Source organism: Tachypleus tridentatus, chromosome 13, assembly GCF_004210375.1.
Source record: "Tachypleus tridentatus isolate NWPU-2018 chromosome 13, ASM421037v1, whole genome shotgun sequence".
In the NCBI taxonomy this organism is placed as follows: Eukaryota; Metazoa; Arthropoda; class Merostomata; order Xiphosura; family Limulidae; genus Tachypleus; species Tachypleus tridentatus.
Window position 1 is genome coordinate 182036992 of NC_134837.1, and position 18902 is coordinate 182055893.

The following is an 18902-nucleotide window of genomic DNA, read 5'->3' on the forward strand; positions in this document are numbered from 1 at the left end:
TAGGATTAACATTTTGCGGCTTGAAACAGTCACATGCAATGACATTTGCTCACACTTTGTATTTGGAATTCCGAAACCGTATTGCTACTGTAAAGTTTTTAATCCACATTCATTAGAGTAAACATCCGTTGGCGACAAATTCAACAATAAACAAACAGAAAATAGTCTGTTTTAAAAAATAATATATTAAAACCAGTTAAACTTATATATAAATGTTCGTTACACTATTGGTTATCATAACTGTATCGACAGCTTTTAATAACTGTCTTATTTCGTCAAAGTCGATACAGTCTGTTTCAATTACTTTATGGCACAACTGGCAAGACGAATTATTCTTCTCTGCTCTGTTATTACAATATAATTTGTGATAATTGCACTTTAAAAATCGCTACTATACGCTATTTATCGTTTACAATCAATCACAAAGCTTAAATCTAAATAATAATCTTTTGACTCGTATTTATACCCTGAAATATTAGATATTCTGTTGCAATAAATACTAAATTAAAACAAAGGAGAAATCAGAAACTTTCAGCAATATGGCGCAACCATATCACAATCACTAATTCATAACAGCTGAACGTACATGCCACATAACGTGTGATTCGTAAAACATTATTTAAACAAACTTGTCATAAACTATCATAAACTAATGTGACAGCCAATCCCACTATTTCTTGGTAAAAGAGCAACCTCAGAGTTGGTTGTGAGTGGTGATGACTAGCTGCCTTCTCTCCAGTTTTACACTGTTAAATTAAGGACGGCTAGTGCAAATAGCCCTCGTGTAGCTTTGCGCGAAATTCCAAAAACAAACAAACATAAACTCTCGCTTCTAAAAATAACTAAATATAAAACCTAATAAAATTTGCATTAAACTGAAATTGAACAGTCATGTGTATCTGAGATTTTGATTATTCTAAAAACTTTGCCTTGCAAAAGCTTACTTGTTTGTTTCACTCAAAATATGTTAGGCTTAACAAAGTATTCTGAACTATGCTTAACATACAAAAACTATTAGGGTTAACAAAATAATTGGGGTGATGTTTTCCACATAAAACTATTAGAGTTAACGCAGTAATATGGATTATGTTTCATGCAAAAAACGTTTCAGTATTAATAATTCGGCCTAGAGATTGACAGAAACTGAATGTCATAATAATGTCTTCATCACCATTCCAGAATCACACTTTTCAAGGCCCGGCATGGCCAGGTGGGTTAAGGCGTTCGACTCGTAATCTGAGAGTCACGGGTTCGAATCCTCGTCACACCAAACATACTCGCCCTTTCAGCCGTGGGGACGTTATAATGTGCTGGTCAATCCCACTATTCGTTGGTAAAAGAGTAGCCCATGTGTTGGCGGTGGGTAGTGATGACTAGCTGCCTTCCCTCTAGTCTTACACTGCTAAATTAGGGACGGCTAGCGCAGATAGCCCTCGTGCAGCTTTGCGCGAAATTAAAAAAAACAACAACATAAAACCAAACCACACTTTTCAAACAAAGATAAATTACTTCAAAGATACTAGTTGTAAAATTCGACTAAACTGTCTTCAGACTTTGAACATCACACACTCTGTTGCTTTTAGGTTTTTATTTACTAAAAAAAAAAAAAATTCAAACAAACAATACCGAAGAACAAAAATACTTGATTTGTTAATTACGTAACTAACAGCTGTGACACATTAAAACTGTTGTGTTTCGTACACTAACTAAATTACTTTTATACGAGATACTATATCTCATACAGCTCATATCCAAAAGCATATATAATTTTACTCATGCAACATAAACTGTAGGCTTTACGTAGGGAATAATAAGCTATCTGTGGTTTCGTTTAGACCACCTGTTGAATAGAAAGCACATTCTGTTCAGAACTCAGCCAGTTGTGGAGTATTTAACCAAAACGTATAACAACGGAGTGATCATTTCTTTGTCCGACAAAAACGTTTTTAAGAAAAGCTCCAAACTATGCTCTTCCCAGCATGGAAATACGTGTTCTAGGATCGACTCGTACCTTTTAATCCACGTGTATCCGATACACACAGAACTTAATTTCAGAAAATAGACGTCTGTAAAGTAACGCTTTCGACAAACACTTATAATACACACACACAAACACTTACAATACACACACACAAACACTTATAATACACACACACAAACACTTATAATACAAACATACAAACACGTATAATACACACACACACAAACACTTATAATACACACATACAAACACGTATAATACACACACACAAACACTTATAATACACACACACAAACACTTACAATACACACACACAAACACTTATAATACACACATACAAACACGTATAATACACACACACACACAAACACTTATAATACACACATACAAACACGTATAATACACACACACAAACACTTATAATACACACATACAAACACGTATAATACACATACACACAAACACTTATAATACACACACACAAACACTATTAGCTCTGTCGATTGCACATCGATGGTTAAAGCACTGTTACTTTTTAATAACGCTAAAAATCGGGTATCGATACCCGCGGTGAACAAAGAACTGACTGCCATTTTTGTAGCTTTACGTTTAATAAAAAGCAAACAAAGAATTTATAGGGAAATATTAATTATAGTTAAATTAATGTTTCAAAGTCTGAAACAATACTGAACAGAATCAAAAGTCAAGACACCACTGAAATAAGGCACGACGACTATACGCTAGTATGAACAACACTGGTTACATGGAGAAAATTAACAGTATTGTTGCCTCTATTTAATTGTCATTAAATGTTGAGCAGCTGGACTTGAAAAACGGTGTGGATAAAAACGGCGAAACAATTCAAAATACAGTATTCTGTTGAATCAAAAATTGTGTATTGTCCTTTTAACCCGAGAAAATACTTGATTTTCGACCTTATAAAAGATTAACAGACAACGGTAATAAGCCTTTATGCTGTGTATAAATTTATAGCATCTCTGTCTGTATGGGCGATATAACCTGTCTGGCCATAAAAACCGGTCCCAACGACCTGTTCTTAATGTATTATAGCCTAGTCTTCCGTTACTGAAATCGCATAATAAAAATTAGCTGAGAAAAAATCATATGGGAGGGCTAAAGCGGATAAGAGGGGAGGGGCAAAGGTCCACAATTCTAGAAGTTGGACTGAGGGAAACGTGACGTCAAATTCTAACACCTACCCTCTATCACTGACTTCTCAAGGTCACGTAGTTGACGACAATTTCAACAGCGTTTGTTATTTCAGTCACATCTTCCTTGAAAATACTTAAAGATGAGAACAAGTGCCATGACACACTATCTGATACATCACTGTGTCATTCTTCTTTTTTCTCTCTATCTCTCTTTCTTTCCAAAATCGCCAGTGATCTGGACTTCTTAAAGGTCATTCACGTCGAAAAGGTGTAGGCGTTAAGACGAGATGAAACGACTGCGTAGAAAAACACTGATCCAATCAGATTTGTTCAAACCGGTTAAATTAAAGGGAAACGTGTTCTACATGCGTGGTCGAATTACACAGTTCAGTAAATGAGTGGAGTAATTAGCATATAAACAGCGTGTGTTGTCCATAATAAACACATTTTGTGTTTCTTACTTCAGAAATATTTCAAGACGAAAAATCTTTTTCAGGTCGACTGTATTGACGACAATGTGTGTTTACTGTACAAAAAATGAAATTCGTCTGCTGTACGAATGATATAAAGATGCTTCATTTTCCTTATGCATAGAAAACTGAGTGAAATGATTAAATATTAACCTTTGAAGTGATCCATATTTCCACGTATATTAAATATTAACCTCTCAAGTGATCCCTATTTCCACGTGTATTAAATATTAACCTCTCAAATGATCCCTATTTCCACGTGTATTAAATATTAATCTCTCAAGTGATCCCTATTTCCACGTGTATTAAATATTAACCTCTGAAGTGATCTCTATGTCCACGAGTATTAGATATTAACCTCTGAAGTGATCCCTATTTCCACGTGTGTTAAATATTAACCTCTGAAGTGATCCCTATTTCCACGTGTGCCCCCCGCTAGTACAACGGTATGTCTACGGATTTACAACGCTAAAATCAGGGGTTCGATTCCTCTCGGTGGGCTCAGCAGATAGTCATTTATGACTTTGCTATAAGAAAAACACACACACACTTTCCACGTGTATTAAATATTAACCTCTTAACTGATCCCTATTTCCACGTGTATTAAATATTAACTTTTAAAGTGATCCCTATTTCCGTGCGTATCAATTACTGATGGCTAAGTGATCCCTCATTCTCACGGTCGGAGCCACATGACATCTAGAGCTCCAGTTTCAGTATTTCAAAAACAAAACAAACGTGGTATCTTTATTCGGAACAATGTTAAGGTGTCCGCTGTCGTGATCTCTCTGGAATTACGCTTTTCAATGATATCCCCATGTAGATATTTTAAAATGGTAAAATTGCCAGTAAGGATGTTCTCAGCACTGTCGCTAAGCGTTTGTAAATTTTGATTTCTTAATATTGTAAAGTTTAGATCAACATGAAACCGTCTGTAAGTAGTTGAATCCATCTTTTAGTACATGTTTGTTAAGTGTCAATGAAACCTTGCAACCTCTTCAGGTACTGAACAATTTTCTACATATCTTCTCAAGTTTAGTATGACTAGAGAATAGGATGACTAATAACACGTGTTCCACGTACTCTACGTAACAATGTGTACATCACCAAGTATTTACTCGTGCTCACTTAGTAAAAGACCGTTCATTTCTTAGAGCACGTGTTTGATTTAAACTAATAAGAACTTTATAATAGCTTCAAAAAACACAGGATAACCTGCGAATATTACTAAGCAAGCAGCCCTGTCAATATTATTAAATAACACTGTGAACGGTATTAAGTATGTGTCAATAACATTAAGTAGCAATGTGAACAGCACTAACTAGCCGTGTCAATAACATTAAGTAGCAATGTGAACAGCACTAACTAGCCGTCTAAATAACATTAAGTAGCAATGTGAACAGCACTAACTAGCCGTGTCAATAACATTAAGTAGCAATGTGAACAGCACCTACTAGCCGTGTCAATAACATTAAGTAACAATGTGAACAGCACTAACTAGCCGTGTCAATAACATTAAGTAGCAATGTGAACATCACTAACTAGCCGTGTCAATAACATTAAGTAGCAATGTGAACAGCACTAACTAGCCGTGTCAATAACATTAAGTAGCAATGTGAACAGCACTAACTAGCCGTGTCAATAACATTAAGTAGCAATGTGAACAGCACTAACTAGCCGTGTCAATAACATTAAGTAGCAATGTGAACACCACTAAATAGTCGTTTCAATAACATTAAGTAGCAATGTGAACACCACTAACTAGCCGTCTAAATAACATTAAGTAGCAATGTGAACAGCACTAACTAGCCGTCTAAATAACATTAAGTAACAATGTGAACAGCACTAACTAGCCGTGTAAATAACATTAAGTGGTAGTGTGTAGTACTAATTAGTAATACGAGAACCACTAACTAGTAGTGTGAACTATGACCCTACTTAAGACATAATTTTTTAAGAAACTTAGTGGCATACGCGCATTACCACACCTCGAGTTACACCGGCTTTTCTCTTTTTTGTGAAAAATAGAATGTTTTGTACCATCAGAGAACGTCTGAAAGACAAAGAAACAAACAATTTAGATGTAAACTGTTATCAGAAAGTTGTATCTTTACATCCAGGGATATTGACTACAACTATCGCCAATAAATAAGTCACTTCTACGGACTTATCCTATTGAATAAACTCTTCAACTCATCAAATGTAAGTGAATGATAAACCAAATTATTTCCACAAGTCAGGTACTAATAGATAATGTTTCTAAATACAACTATTACCACTATATATATCAAATAATGTTCTATTTCATATCGTGGTATTTGCATGAATCTTTTACTATTAATCAATATAACAACGGAACAGCTAGTTCGAAGCCCACTAGAGCAAGACAAAATCACCGGCGTATTCCAGGATTTCCGGTTCTGTGAGCCGGTCACAGTTTGTAAAATTTCCTTGAGAAAAAGTTCTGACAATATTGTAAGGAAGCACACATTTTCAAAGAAAGCCTCGGACTTGAAAATTTTTCCCTTTCTGGACATCACGTGATCTGCTTTCTGTGGATGAAGTTTCTTTTTTTTCTGCTGTGTTCTTTCATCATTACGATTCTTTTTTCCGTGAGCAGCAAACAGCAATGTAAACATCCAACCGGTGGACGAATACAATAGATTTCTCATCCACTGTAGCAACGCCTGCTCTAAGCTGTTTAAGCCTTGAGCAGCTGGTAGTTGTTTTGTTTTTTTTCTTGCCTAGCAAACACGGCTGGCCCACAGTACTTCACAGTATACAGTGACCAAACGTCATGCTACCTTGAATATTCTGAGCGACAAACGTAGTTAGACTTATACACAGACTTAAGAAGAAGTAACCACATAGGTGCTTCATCTCTATATTATTTTCCTCTCTGGTTAATAATGTCTTTAAATATATGAAACCTTGAAAGCTTCTCTCCATCAGTAAAAAAATGTTTGTTTGTTTGTTTTTTTTGGAATTTCGCACAAAGCTACTCCTCGAGGGCTATCTGTGCTAGCCGTCCCTAATTTAGCAGTGTAAGACTAGAGGGAAGGCAGCTAGTCATCACCACCCACCGCCAACTCTTGGGCTACTCTTTTACCAACGAATAGTGGGATTGACCGTCACATTATACGCCCCCACGGCTGGGAGGGCGAGCATGTTTAGCGCGACGCGGGCTAGTGGAAAAATCTACATTCGGAAGAGAAATATCTCGTAACAAATAGCAGTACGAAATAAGTTATACTGATGTTGAACTTGTATGAACCGTATCTGGAGATGGATGACGTTTCGTTCTCTGTGTTAAAGCCTTCATCCCGAAAACTGAAACGCCTTCAATCTCTGAACTCTAAAATAAAAAGCCCCGCCCCCCCACAAACACACAAGAGGAAAATTTACGTCAGTGTACATTAAGGTTACTCGTCTTAAAAAAACAGTTTCTTGTCTGTGTACGAGTGCTGTTAAGAGATCAGGTGAATGTGAAAAGTAGCACGTTTCGTAAGTAACCTGTTACTCCGTGAATACTTAAAGTATGTTGGTAAAGTTAGTTCAAATAATAAATAATCCTCATCGCTTGTTGTTTGTGATAATTCTAACTACTGTGGTGTACATATTGAAGTCCTATTATTTTTATAATGGCGATTCTAATACAGCCCGTGTCCAAAATTACAGAATGTTAAAAAAACTCTCTATATCGGAAAGCACCCTGGCGTCTAGTTTCAAGAAATACAACAGTCATTTTTTATGTGTAAGTTAAAAAAAAGGTTACTGTTTAATTTTAAGGAATATATATATATATATATATATGTTTTTCTTGTCATGTAATGTATGATCTGTTTGCTTCTTTATTTAAAAAAACAACAAACAGGCTAGTTTTTACAACCGCTGAATTTAAAGAAAACGTATCGCGTGCTTTGGGTAGTTTAAAAGGTGATTGTTAGAACAACACTCAAGCCTTATGTGTTGTCCAACGTGAATCCCCCCTTCCCACTAGTGGCTGACTCAGAGTTAATCTGTTGGTTTACGACACTTAAAATTGAGTTTAGATACCCATAAGGGACAGAGCACAGATATATATTCCATTGTGAGGTTGTGAGCTTTACAACAAATAAACCTATGTGAAAATTCGCGACATTCAAGACATGTCACTTAGTTCATTGTGTAGCCTTAAACGTTTCACGAAAGTTCGAACCCGTTACCTTCTAGAAATACCAAATACTTTAACTGACAAGCTTACAAGATTCACTAAATGCCATTTTTCTCAGTTTTCACTTTACAGGTTAGCAAAGACGTAATTTGGCACGATATTTGTGTAAGCCACTCGACTTCAAAACTTGACAACGATTGCAAGTGCCATCCTTCAAGCAGTAACAGACAAAAGTTAAGTAGGAATTCAAGTTTTCTGGTGTATCGGTTACCATTCCTTAATAATATGTCTTCAGTTCCTGGACGAGTTTCAACTCTTCAGGCATCTAATTGGTTAAAGTAGCTGTCTGAAAATGGAATCACAGGTTCAAATGCTAGATGGTTTCAGTTTTCACTTCTTTGGAAGATTTCTATCATTTGGCATAGTTTAGCTGAAACATATGTTGAAGAGAGAGATAAAAAAAGCGAATATTTTCATCTTTTCATCTGATTCAAAGCAGCTCTTGCTAACTTCAAAGTAACTCATAACATGGTTGTTTTCACTGTTTTGTTATCTAAGCAGAAAATAATCTACGACCTTTTCTTGTAAAAACATGTACAGTGGAGCGCCATTAAGCCGCGGACCAGTAGACCGCGAAATCGCTTAAGCCGCTGTAGTAAGTCTTGTGAGCGATGTGAGCGAGGATTATCGCGGCTCACCGCTAATTTAAGAACGTGTAAAAACGCGGCTTACGAATTTAATCCTGGCTTTATAACTTCAAGGGGATATTTAAAAAGGATTTAATTTAATTTGGGAAATAAATAAAATATATTACAATAGAAATCGACCGTTAATCTACCTTATCCGCTCTCTATGTCAGCTTTATGGAGGCCGCCATTGTTACCGAATCACACCTCTCCATACATTAAAGTTAATCCGCGGTAAATCCGTGAAAAAAGTGATCAATAATTAAAGTATTATTTTTCATTCGATAATCCGATATTTTTATGGAATTGTATAAATATTGGCCACAAACCCAATAGAAATCTCTTCAGTTTCTGAATTAATAGTGAGCATATCATATTGACAAATTCCTACCCCATGAGTACCAAAGAAAGGTCTCAAAGGTTTAAGCCGCGGTTAAGCAGGTTGACCCCCTAAATACCGCGGCTTAACGGCTTAACTGTATTATTAACAACTGTATATAGCTAAAGAATAACATCGCCACTATTTTCGTGTGTTTGAAAAATATCCCATTTTGTTTTCATTGAAAAACATCTAATTATTTCGTTGCATCAAAATACACATAATTCACAAAACAACTGACTATTTTAGTTTAGTTAAAATTACAATAGTGCTAATTTACTTGCACCTCTGTAGAGCATAGCCATCACATATTTATGAGATTCGACATGTCTAGGTGGTTATGGCACACGACTCGTAAACTGATGGTCGCGGGTTCGAATCCCGTCACGTCAAACATGCTTGCCCTTTCAGCCGTGAGAGCGTTATGATGTTACGGTTAATCCCACTATTCGTTTGTAAAAGAGTAGCCCAAGAGTTGGCGGTGGGTGATGATGAATAGCTGCCTTTCCTCTGGTCTTATGCTGTAAAAGTAGGGGCGGCTAGCGCAGATAGCCCTTTAGTAGCTTTGCGCGAAATTTAAAAAAAAAAACAATTTCGTTCTGTTGCGTCTCCTTCATAACTGCCTTTTCAATTGTTGTAAAATGGCCCAGACTTACTGCGATACATTTCGAGAATAACCTTAAGAACAGTCTCCTACTTTTTTCAAGTTGTAATTTAAAAATAGGTGTTTTCGCGTACTTTGGGCAAAATTATCCTCGTTCTTATCGCTTAGTCACCCCTTCCAAAACAAAACAACAATTCAACGTTCTAATTAAAACCCACCCTCTCAGCGGTAAATGTGAATGAAGAGTTATAACACTAAATCCTGGTTTTTCATACCCGTGGTGGGCACAGCACAGATAGCCCAATGTATATTTTTATGCTTAACAGTAAACAAACAAGTCCTTGGTTTGGTTTGAATTTCGTGTAAAGCTACACATGGTTATCTGAGCCAGCTGTCTCTAACTTAGCAGTGAAAGACTAGAGGAGAGGCAGCAATCAACATCTCATACCTTAAACTCTTGGATTGCTCTTTTACCAACAAATAATAGGATTGGCCATTGCTTATAACGCTCTCACGGCTGAAAGGGTGAGCATGTTAGGTGTGACAGAAATTGAAACTCTCGAACCGTGGATTGCAAGCAGAGCGCCCTAACCGCCAGACCAATAAAACTTGTTGAAGAAAAAACCAAAACATATCCAAGGGAAACAACATTCATCAGATAACAGTATTCCCGTTGTGTGGAAAAACTAAGCTTTTCTCTTTTTCTTTTGCCCTTCTTCTTGGTCAAAATAATTATTTTGTTGTTCCCGACTCGTCATTTTCAAAGCGCCATCTTTTAGCCAAAACAGATGGAAAAAAAAAAACAACGAAGAAAGAAAGAAGTAAAGTTTTTATTTGGTGCCCAAAATGTGTAATTTGTATGAACATTTAATGATGAATTCTTATGTCAATAATCTATTTACGTGCTCAACAGATTGGAAACGCTACCTTGTATTGTATAAAGCACGTTCTCTCATGGAAACAAGCACCACACTAGAAAATCGTATTTTCTTCGAAAACGGAGTTTCACGCGCACACATCTGGCGAAGACAATACGTTTTAGGGATGTAATTATATATTAACACCAAGAAAATCTACCTGTAGGTCGATGTTATTTTTGAAACTGACACAAAATGTCCTAGAATTAACCACGAGTCTTTAAATTTCGCCTTTCAGTTGATTATAAACGATTATAATAATTCTTCTGTTTGTATTTCTCCGATACCCAAATATAACTTTATGAGAACTTTATTGTCCTTTGTCTCTCCCCAAGTAATATTTATATGCGATACACCATTCAAAGCAATATATATTAGAGGTGTCGGAACCAGGAGTGCTGTTGCATCCTCACGTTTAATTATCTGTCTTGTACAGCAGCTGAAAGTTATATTATCATATTAATTTTCTATGTATTAATATATACTATATAAAATTTGTAATATGCAAAATAAAATAATACTAAAACATTCATAATGCTTTTGAAAAGAGAACACCACGTTGATATATGGACTATAAGATATCGTACAATTTCACATATTTTTCATCTATAATTTTTATGGTTTTTCACAGTTTCTTGGGTTGAAGTAAGCGGAAAATTCCAAACTTTGGGTAAATTTTGCCGAAAGCAAGTGCCATGAAAGGAGGTAAATATTTTTGTACAGAGATGAGGTTTGGTTTGTTTTTTTTAATTTCGCGCAAAGCTACTAGAGGGCTATCTGCGCTAGCCGTCCCTAATTTAGCAGTGTAAGACTAGAGGGAAGGCAGCTAGTCACCACCACCCACCGTCAACTGTTGGGCTACTCTTTTACCAACGAATAGTGGGATTGACCGTCACATTATAACGCCCCCACGGCTGAAAGGGCGAGCATGTTTGGTGCGACCAGGATGCAAACCCGCGACCCTCGGATTATGAGTCGCACGCATTAACACGCTTGGCCATACCAGGCCACAGAGATGAGAACCATAGAATGATTTTGAAGCTAAACTGGGCTGCCTCCTGGTAATTTCTACAGGTTGTTTTCAAGAGTTTATGTCAAAGAAGTATCAACCCTCCAATCTACTTGAATATGAGGCCAGCCAGTTCCGGCAGAAGGTATGTAAACTAAAAATTTAAAATTAAAACAGACATAAACAATTTTTCTAGACAGAGAAAAACACTTCTATCGTTGTTTTCTGCTGTGTTTACAAAGTCATAACTGTGTTTCTACTCAGCGGTTGCCAACTGGAATTCACTCTACACTCTTTCTAAAACGGGCCTCACAGAAATCTGATGCAACAATGTTAACAGCTGCATCTAGACGTCTCTTGTTGATTTACTGTTTCTGTCTTACTATCCACCTCGTGCCACATATTAGTTCTGTTTGATAACACCTTGTTTAGCACCCAGTAAACAATTTTATTTTCAGCGAAACCTATAGCCATTAACCATAAAATACAGAACAACGAACTCATTGAAATGTCTCCTGTCAGATAAAATACAGAACGAATTGAACTTTTGCATAAATTTCAATGGAAATATTTTTTTTATGTATAAAAAAAACAATTGTATAAGACGAAAATAACATTTTTTGAGAAAAACACAAAGTAGGAAAAAACCGCAAGACGCGGAAAATTAAAGAAATAACGAATAAAAGTGTTAAAAATTGATAAACTACACGTCTATGATAAACCTGTATATTAATTTGCAACGTTACGGGCAACAATGCTTTTTCTAACTATATTTTTATCAACATGTTCCACGCAGTGCGTACGTACTTTAGAATCGATTTATACTCTGACCCTGACGAAGGGATTATGCCCGGAACGTTGAAATTAAACGTATTTTTGTTGTTTTCTCTTTTACAGACGTGTGAGTTACCAATTGTGAACACTTTTTTATGATTATTTCGTGACATTTGTCAAGTTAGCTTGCCGCGTATTAAGTCAATAATATGAATAACATCTTTTAACATCTCACATTTGCTTTTAAATGTATCGACATGCTACTAAAAGCAACGACACAGACCAAAGTACACATAATATGAAGTAAGGTGTGAAAATGATTTTTATCATTAATTTCATCTATTCTAAATAAAACCCCTCGTATAAAGTGATTATATCTTAAAAACAGCTTATCTTAGGAAAGCCAGATTTCACCAGAGATACACTGAGAATCTTAGGTTTTATTCTGGAAAGAAGCGACGTGACACAAGGTGTTCTTAAAGCAGGGCATACTGTACATTCGAATCACTTTTCTCCCAAACTGCCATTCATTTTCTCTCTATCTATCTTTTATCTATTATCTTTTATCTATCTTTTACTTCATTCAACAGTACGAGACTGGTGTTTTGATAGACTGTGCAAGGTATTAATAAGAACCACAAACACCTTGCGAAACCAATTATGCTTCTATTAGCATCATTTAGAAACGCTAGTCAATTTCCCGTGGCGCCAGTGCATTAGATCCGCGAGTGACGTATTCATGACGTCATAGTTACACAGAGAGAATGGATAAAAATAAAGTTCTTTATGACAGGAAATGGCAGCGAAACGGGAAAATCATGGCCTATATTGAAAATCTACATGCAACAGGATAAAAACTTAGCTAAGTTGGGGATTGCACATCGCGTAATAAAAAGGTTTTTCCAGTATCATATAAGCAAGAGTTCCATTATAGTATGGTGCTGATTGAAAGTGATGTTAACCATATCGAACACCTTCTATGACAACCGTTTGAAAACACTACATCATGCCCAGATTTTCTTTGAGAAAAGACTTCGTTGTGCCACTGGAGAAAACTAATTGTTCCAAGAAAAATAAATTTAAGATAATTTATCTTAATCGCAAAGTTTTCTCTAAAATCCCCATGTATATACATATGTGAGTAGTTTGCAAGGTGAAGGTATAAAAATATATTTAAATATACGTACGTTATTTGATATTCAGTATAAGCTATGGCTCTCATACTAACGATCTTCACTAATATTTAACCTTCAAGTAAGAGAAACGAAGTTAACACTTAACACGCGCGAAGACATGTGAAACTGAGTTGTATATATATATATATATATTTATAAACAAGCTGTGAACGAGTGAGCCAGCGATGTTATCCCTCCACTCTAAACATAACAGCACCTGAAATCGAGTCACCGCCCTGACCTGAGGTGGCCTTGGAGACGTCTCAGGGGCTAGCATCCCTCGTGTTTTTCCTCCTGCTGAGACAGCATATGGATATAGGCTTTGGCAAGTTGACAACCGAGAATAGGGGCATCGAAAAGAGCAGACACTAGACTGCAGGAAAGACTGTCAAAGTTGAGAGAATTGTTCGAATTGTGTGTGAAAAGTATGGAGGGCTGTGACGTTACTTCCGCTGACGTAATCCACGTGAATGTCGGAATCTATTTGTAACACAGGTCACGATAAATAAAAAAAAACAAACAACAATGGATGAAGGATTTCACAACTGGTCCCTATAAGATTCATATAACCGAAGATTAAAATCTAATTTTCCATTCGCTTCTACAGTTTGGACACTCCGGCTCAAAGCGAAAGTTTTTTTTTATCTTGTATAATGTCATATAGATATAACAGGTGATTACATGTAATCAGTATTCTTTCCCACGAGTAAATTACCTTAAATCAATTTACAGAAGTTATTCCTGCTGAACATCCGTTTAAAAAAACGGTTTCATAAACCATTTTAAAACAAGAGTTAATTAAGTATTCGAATATAATTCTGTCATTTTGGTTTTTTGGGTAGCTTTAACAACCGAAACCTTTTTTTTAAACAATAAACTTCCATAGTTCTCTGTACAGTCAAATTAACGACACAAAACTGCTACTGCCCTTGGAGTTTCTTGATTTTCAGAGTCGAATTTTATTATTATCCTCAGATTACGAAGTAGAGGTTCGAATCCCCGTCACACCAAACATGCTCGCCCTTTCAGCCGTGGTTGCGTTATAATGTTATGCTCAATCCCACTATTCGTTGGTAAAAAAGTAGCCCAAGAGTTGGCGGTGGGTGGTGATGACTGGCTGCCTTCCCTCTAGTTTTACACTGCAAAATTAGGGACAGCTAGCACAGATAGCCCTCGTTTAGCTTTCAGCGAAATTTAAAAACAAACTCGGAGATTAACACATAATTTTAGGCAGTCTAACGTATAATCTCTTTTAATAACTTTTACGACATACTGATCAAAATTTCATACCAGGTATCCAAGAGGCTCACTAGTTTAAAACAAAGCCTCTGTGAAGTATGCGACACTGTAGAGCTCGGAGAGTGTTTTTATTTTTTATTTTTTTACATTTAAGTACGACTTTATCACATTTATGCTCGTCAAAAATGATAATATACTGTGAAAAAAAACGTCTTTTGTGAAAAACTACTTTTCTTCTAAATGAAAAAAATACTTATGGCAAAGTGATGTTTCGGTATTCAACATTTTGCGCACTTATAATCTTCTTAATAGAAAACTTACTATGGTAGGGCGTTGGATTTTATACAGTTACTTGTTAGAGGAATACATCACCTCGGTAAAAAATAATTTGATGATATAACAACACGCGAGTCTTAAGGTTTCTGAAGTATCTGTGTATAATATTATCTTTGCCACTTATACGAACGTAGCTTTGCGATTTTAAAAATCTGGTTTGGTTTGAATTTCGCGCAAAGCTAAACGAGGGCTATCTAGGCTAGCCGTCCCTAATTTAGCAGTCTAAGACTAGAGGGAAGGCAGCTAGTCATCACCACCCACCGCCAACACTTGGGCTACTCTTTTACCAAAGAATAGCGGGGTTGATCATCACATTATAACGTCCCCACGGCTGAAAGGGCGAGCATGTTTGGTGTGACGGGATTCGAACCCGCGACCCTCAGATTACCAGTCGAACGCCTTAACACACCTGGCCATGCTGGGTCTTACGGGAATTAACTTCAGAGATGTTTATGTCGCCACTAGATACAATTAAACTTACGGAGATGTTCATGTCGCCACAAGATACAATTAAAATTACAGAGATGTTCATGTCGCCACTAGATACAATTAAAATTACAGAGATGTTCATGTCGCCACTAGATACAATTAAAATTACAGAGATGTTTATGTCACCACTAGATACAATTAAAATAATTCCATGTGATATTTCATGATTCTTATTCGTCAGAAAAAACAAACAAACCAACAAATCTATCTATTGGCTGTTCTTATAAACTCCGAACGTTCTGCCAGAGAGTTTTCATATTGTTGTCACTAGACGAGATTTGCAAGTAGAATGGATATATAAAATTTGATCGAAATTGTGGTTAATTTTGTGCTAACTGATTAAGAACATTTCCAACAGATCGAATCTCACGATTTCCTTACTTCAAATACGACGACCATATTGGAGACGAGTTTTTAATATTTTACTATGCCGCAGTATGCGGCGTACGTTTCAGCTTTATCATACGCATTCCGGGTATGTGTGGCGTAGGAAGTGAAATAATATACTTGGATTCACTACCGCTATCATTACCAGATCGTTATCTGTCATATTTTAATGGTTTGAATATATTTTGGTTATCACATATAGCACGCTCAGTGCGGGTCGCTGTCAGAAGCCAACATTTCACGAAGCTCGTACGTTTAATACTGTTCTTTGTCCTATTTTGAGATGTTCTCGACATATGTGTTACTTCCACCAACCAGCTAAGTTAAAGACATCTACATTTGTACCTTTCTCTGTACCGTTGGTTTTTCGCTCGTCTGCTGTGATATTTTAAAGTTATCTTTTAACATTAACTTCCCATCAAAGCAGATTACTTATAAATAATCAAAGTCGAAATAAATACATGGAACAACCAGCCTCTTTTGAATGGACGAGCCACAATGACATATAAAAGTAAAGCGTAAAAAACAACTGGTCTCTATTTGCTATTTGATCTCGTGATCGTATCGAAGATGGTCAGATATAGTCACGATGATTTGATAAAAAAATCAACACACACATATACACAAGTCTTGTCTTAAATGGATGCATAAAATCTTATAAAGTCTACAAACAAAACGTACTTTCAAGACGTTGAAGTAATTCACGGTGACGAGAAACCTACTTGAAGTACAAATGTATTCTGAAGACGGCTGGTGTGGGTATTGAAACTTTATTTAAAATAAAGTACAGAACGACGTTTTGACCTTCCTAGGTCATTTTCAGGTTAACGTTGTTCTGTATTTTATTTTAATTAAAGTTTTAATATCCATACCAGCCGTCTTTAGAATACATTTGTACTTTTAGTGTGTTTGATTTTCTGTATATGTAATGTTAGTTAATGAAATATCTGCACTTAGCTACTGTGAGTTTAGTTAATAATGGATATAAACACCACACGAACATGTTGTAGATCTTAGCAACGAAAAAGGAAACTCATGAGATATTAACTGAAAATTTGGAATAGTGCGCATGTGTATAAATACACATCTAGGGTGGTGTTGTTAGTATAGTTTGAGATTCCAACAATTAGGTTAGTATCAACTTTTTGCACTCAATAAAAAAACAACAACATTCGAATTCAATTGTGTCTCATGAATAGTACGGGATCCTAGTAGCAGTGTGATATATTTGTTAGGAACAAAGAAATTACGTTTTTTAGATAATTGTTCAGGACCAACAGCAACGTGACCATTGATATAATTTTCACGATGTCACGAATCTTTTCTATAATTTATATCTGAAAGAGACTAAAACAAACTCAGAGAGTAAAACAAAGATATTTTTTCTTTTTTTTTAAGTTTTGCAGAAAATTCTAAGCGTCCCAAAATGGCACAGCAGCCAAAACGCCCAGGGCAGCTGGTCCAATGAGTCAAATTTTGAGGCCGTTACTAAACAGGGCAACCAAGCGTCTCCGCGTGCGCTCAGCGCGAAATCATACACATGCAGGCTAACACATAGCAGTAGATAAAGTGACGCCAAGCGTTGAGAAATGACTTCTATTGAGATTACATAAACGTCTGATCTCAGAATCCCTCAAAATGCATACCAGGCAGCATAACAAGGCAAAAATACGACGGACCAGAAAAAGAAAAATTACATAAAGTTCCATTACAGTTTCGTTTTTTGTTTGTTTTGGCTGCGTCTTGCGTGGTTTTGGAGTGGAACGCTTGAAATATGTGAAAGATTTGTACCACAAGTTACAGAAAATGATAATTATTTTAATTTGTTTTTAGAAAATCCAGCAAATTCAGATACGCACAAAGAAAAAGGTAAATAGTTTACTTACCGGTGAAAGATTCAAGCTACAGCAAACAAAATTGATTTGGTTTGGACGGCTTGAACTCTTGTTGTCACAGGACCGAGCGTCTACTTGGTATGCGAAGAATGGCACAAAGAATCTGTACTACGCATCTCGCGAACGCGCATCTATATCGCGCAAGGGTGGAGAAATTGACTACGTAACATCCGCCAGAACGAGGAATTCGACGCGCTCGTCACCTGGCATATGGCCCACGCGAATGATATTAAAGGAAAACGTTTAAAGACGGCCAGTAAACACCGTCGTTGCGTATTTGGCGCGTAGAGAAAAGTTATTAGTAACAACGGAGACATTACAGGAACAACATTACAATATCTTGGAACTGATAAACAATGGTATCATTTTGTGGTACCAAAAATACCAAGTGGAACAACTAAAAACACCAGCAGTTGTAATTACACAGTATTTTAATTGCCAACGATACGGACACGTTTCAGCGACATGTCTAGTAATACCGAGGTGTTGCAGATGTGGCGGTGAACACCACATATATGCAAGTAAAAAAAGAACAAGCTACACCAAAATGCTGTAACTGTGGAGAAACACAGCAAATTATAAAGGATGCGGCAAATATAAAAAGATAAAACAACGCATCCATGAAATAAAAACAATAAAACTAACACAAGATAACACACCACACACAATAACACAACAGACACACACAACTACAGGACCAATTACATATGCACAAAAGTTGAAAGAAAACACTACACAACCAAAACCACTAACAAAAGAACAACAAAATTCAACGAAAACAGTAACCACTTTACAAGAACCTAACAAAATAACAGATGCAACAAGCAACCAAGCAAACAACAATCTTACAGTAAAACACAAACGATGAAACAAGTCTAATAGTAAACTTAATTAAAAACATTCTAACATAGTTCATTACAGAATTTACAAAAACAAACAAATCGAAAAATAGCATAGACCTTTTCATAAACATAGCTAAAAAATACACCACCACACATACCGCAACTATTAACAACAATCACAGGATACGTGCTAGAATCTTAAAATTCATAGTTCTAAGCATCAACGTCCAAGGTGCACTTGCTTCCAAGAAACACGAGATCGAAGACATAATAACAGATATTAACTCTGATATTCTTATTATATGTTAAACACTAATTTATCCCAAGAATAGATTTAAAATATGTAATTATATGTCAATAAAAAAAGATAGAACAACTGATCAAGACACCAACA

The 18902-nt window shown here is 36.1% G+C and overlaps 1 protein-coding gene across 4 annotated transcripts in view; it reads right to left on the reverse strand.

Annotated features, from left to right (window-relative positions):
- The window catches only part of LOC143237131 (transcriptional enhancer factor TEF-1-like), a 90656-nt gene that overhangs the window by 29522 nt on the left and 42232 nt on the right, over nucleotides 1-18902 (reverse strand). Inside the window, exon 1 of one of the 4 annotated variants that reach the window (XM_076476038.1) lies at nucleotides 17658-17818. The exons of the other annotated variants lie outside the window; for them this stretch is intronic. The gene's annotated coding sequence lies outside the window, so the exon portion shown is untranslated. Of the gene's footprint in view, nucleotides 1-17657; nucleotides 17819-18902 lie in introns of those variants that run through there. 4 annotated transcript variants of the gene reach the window in all.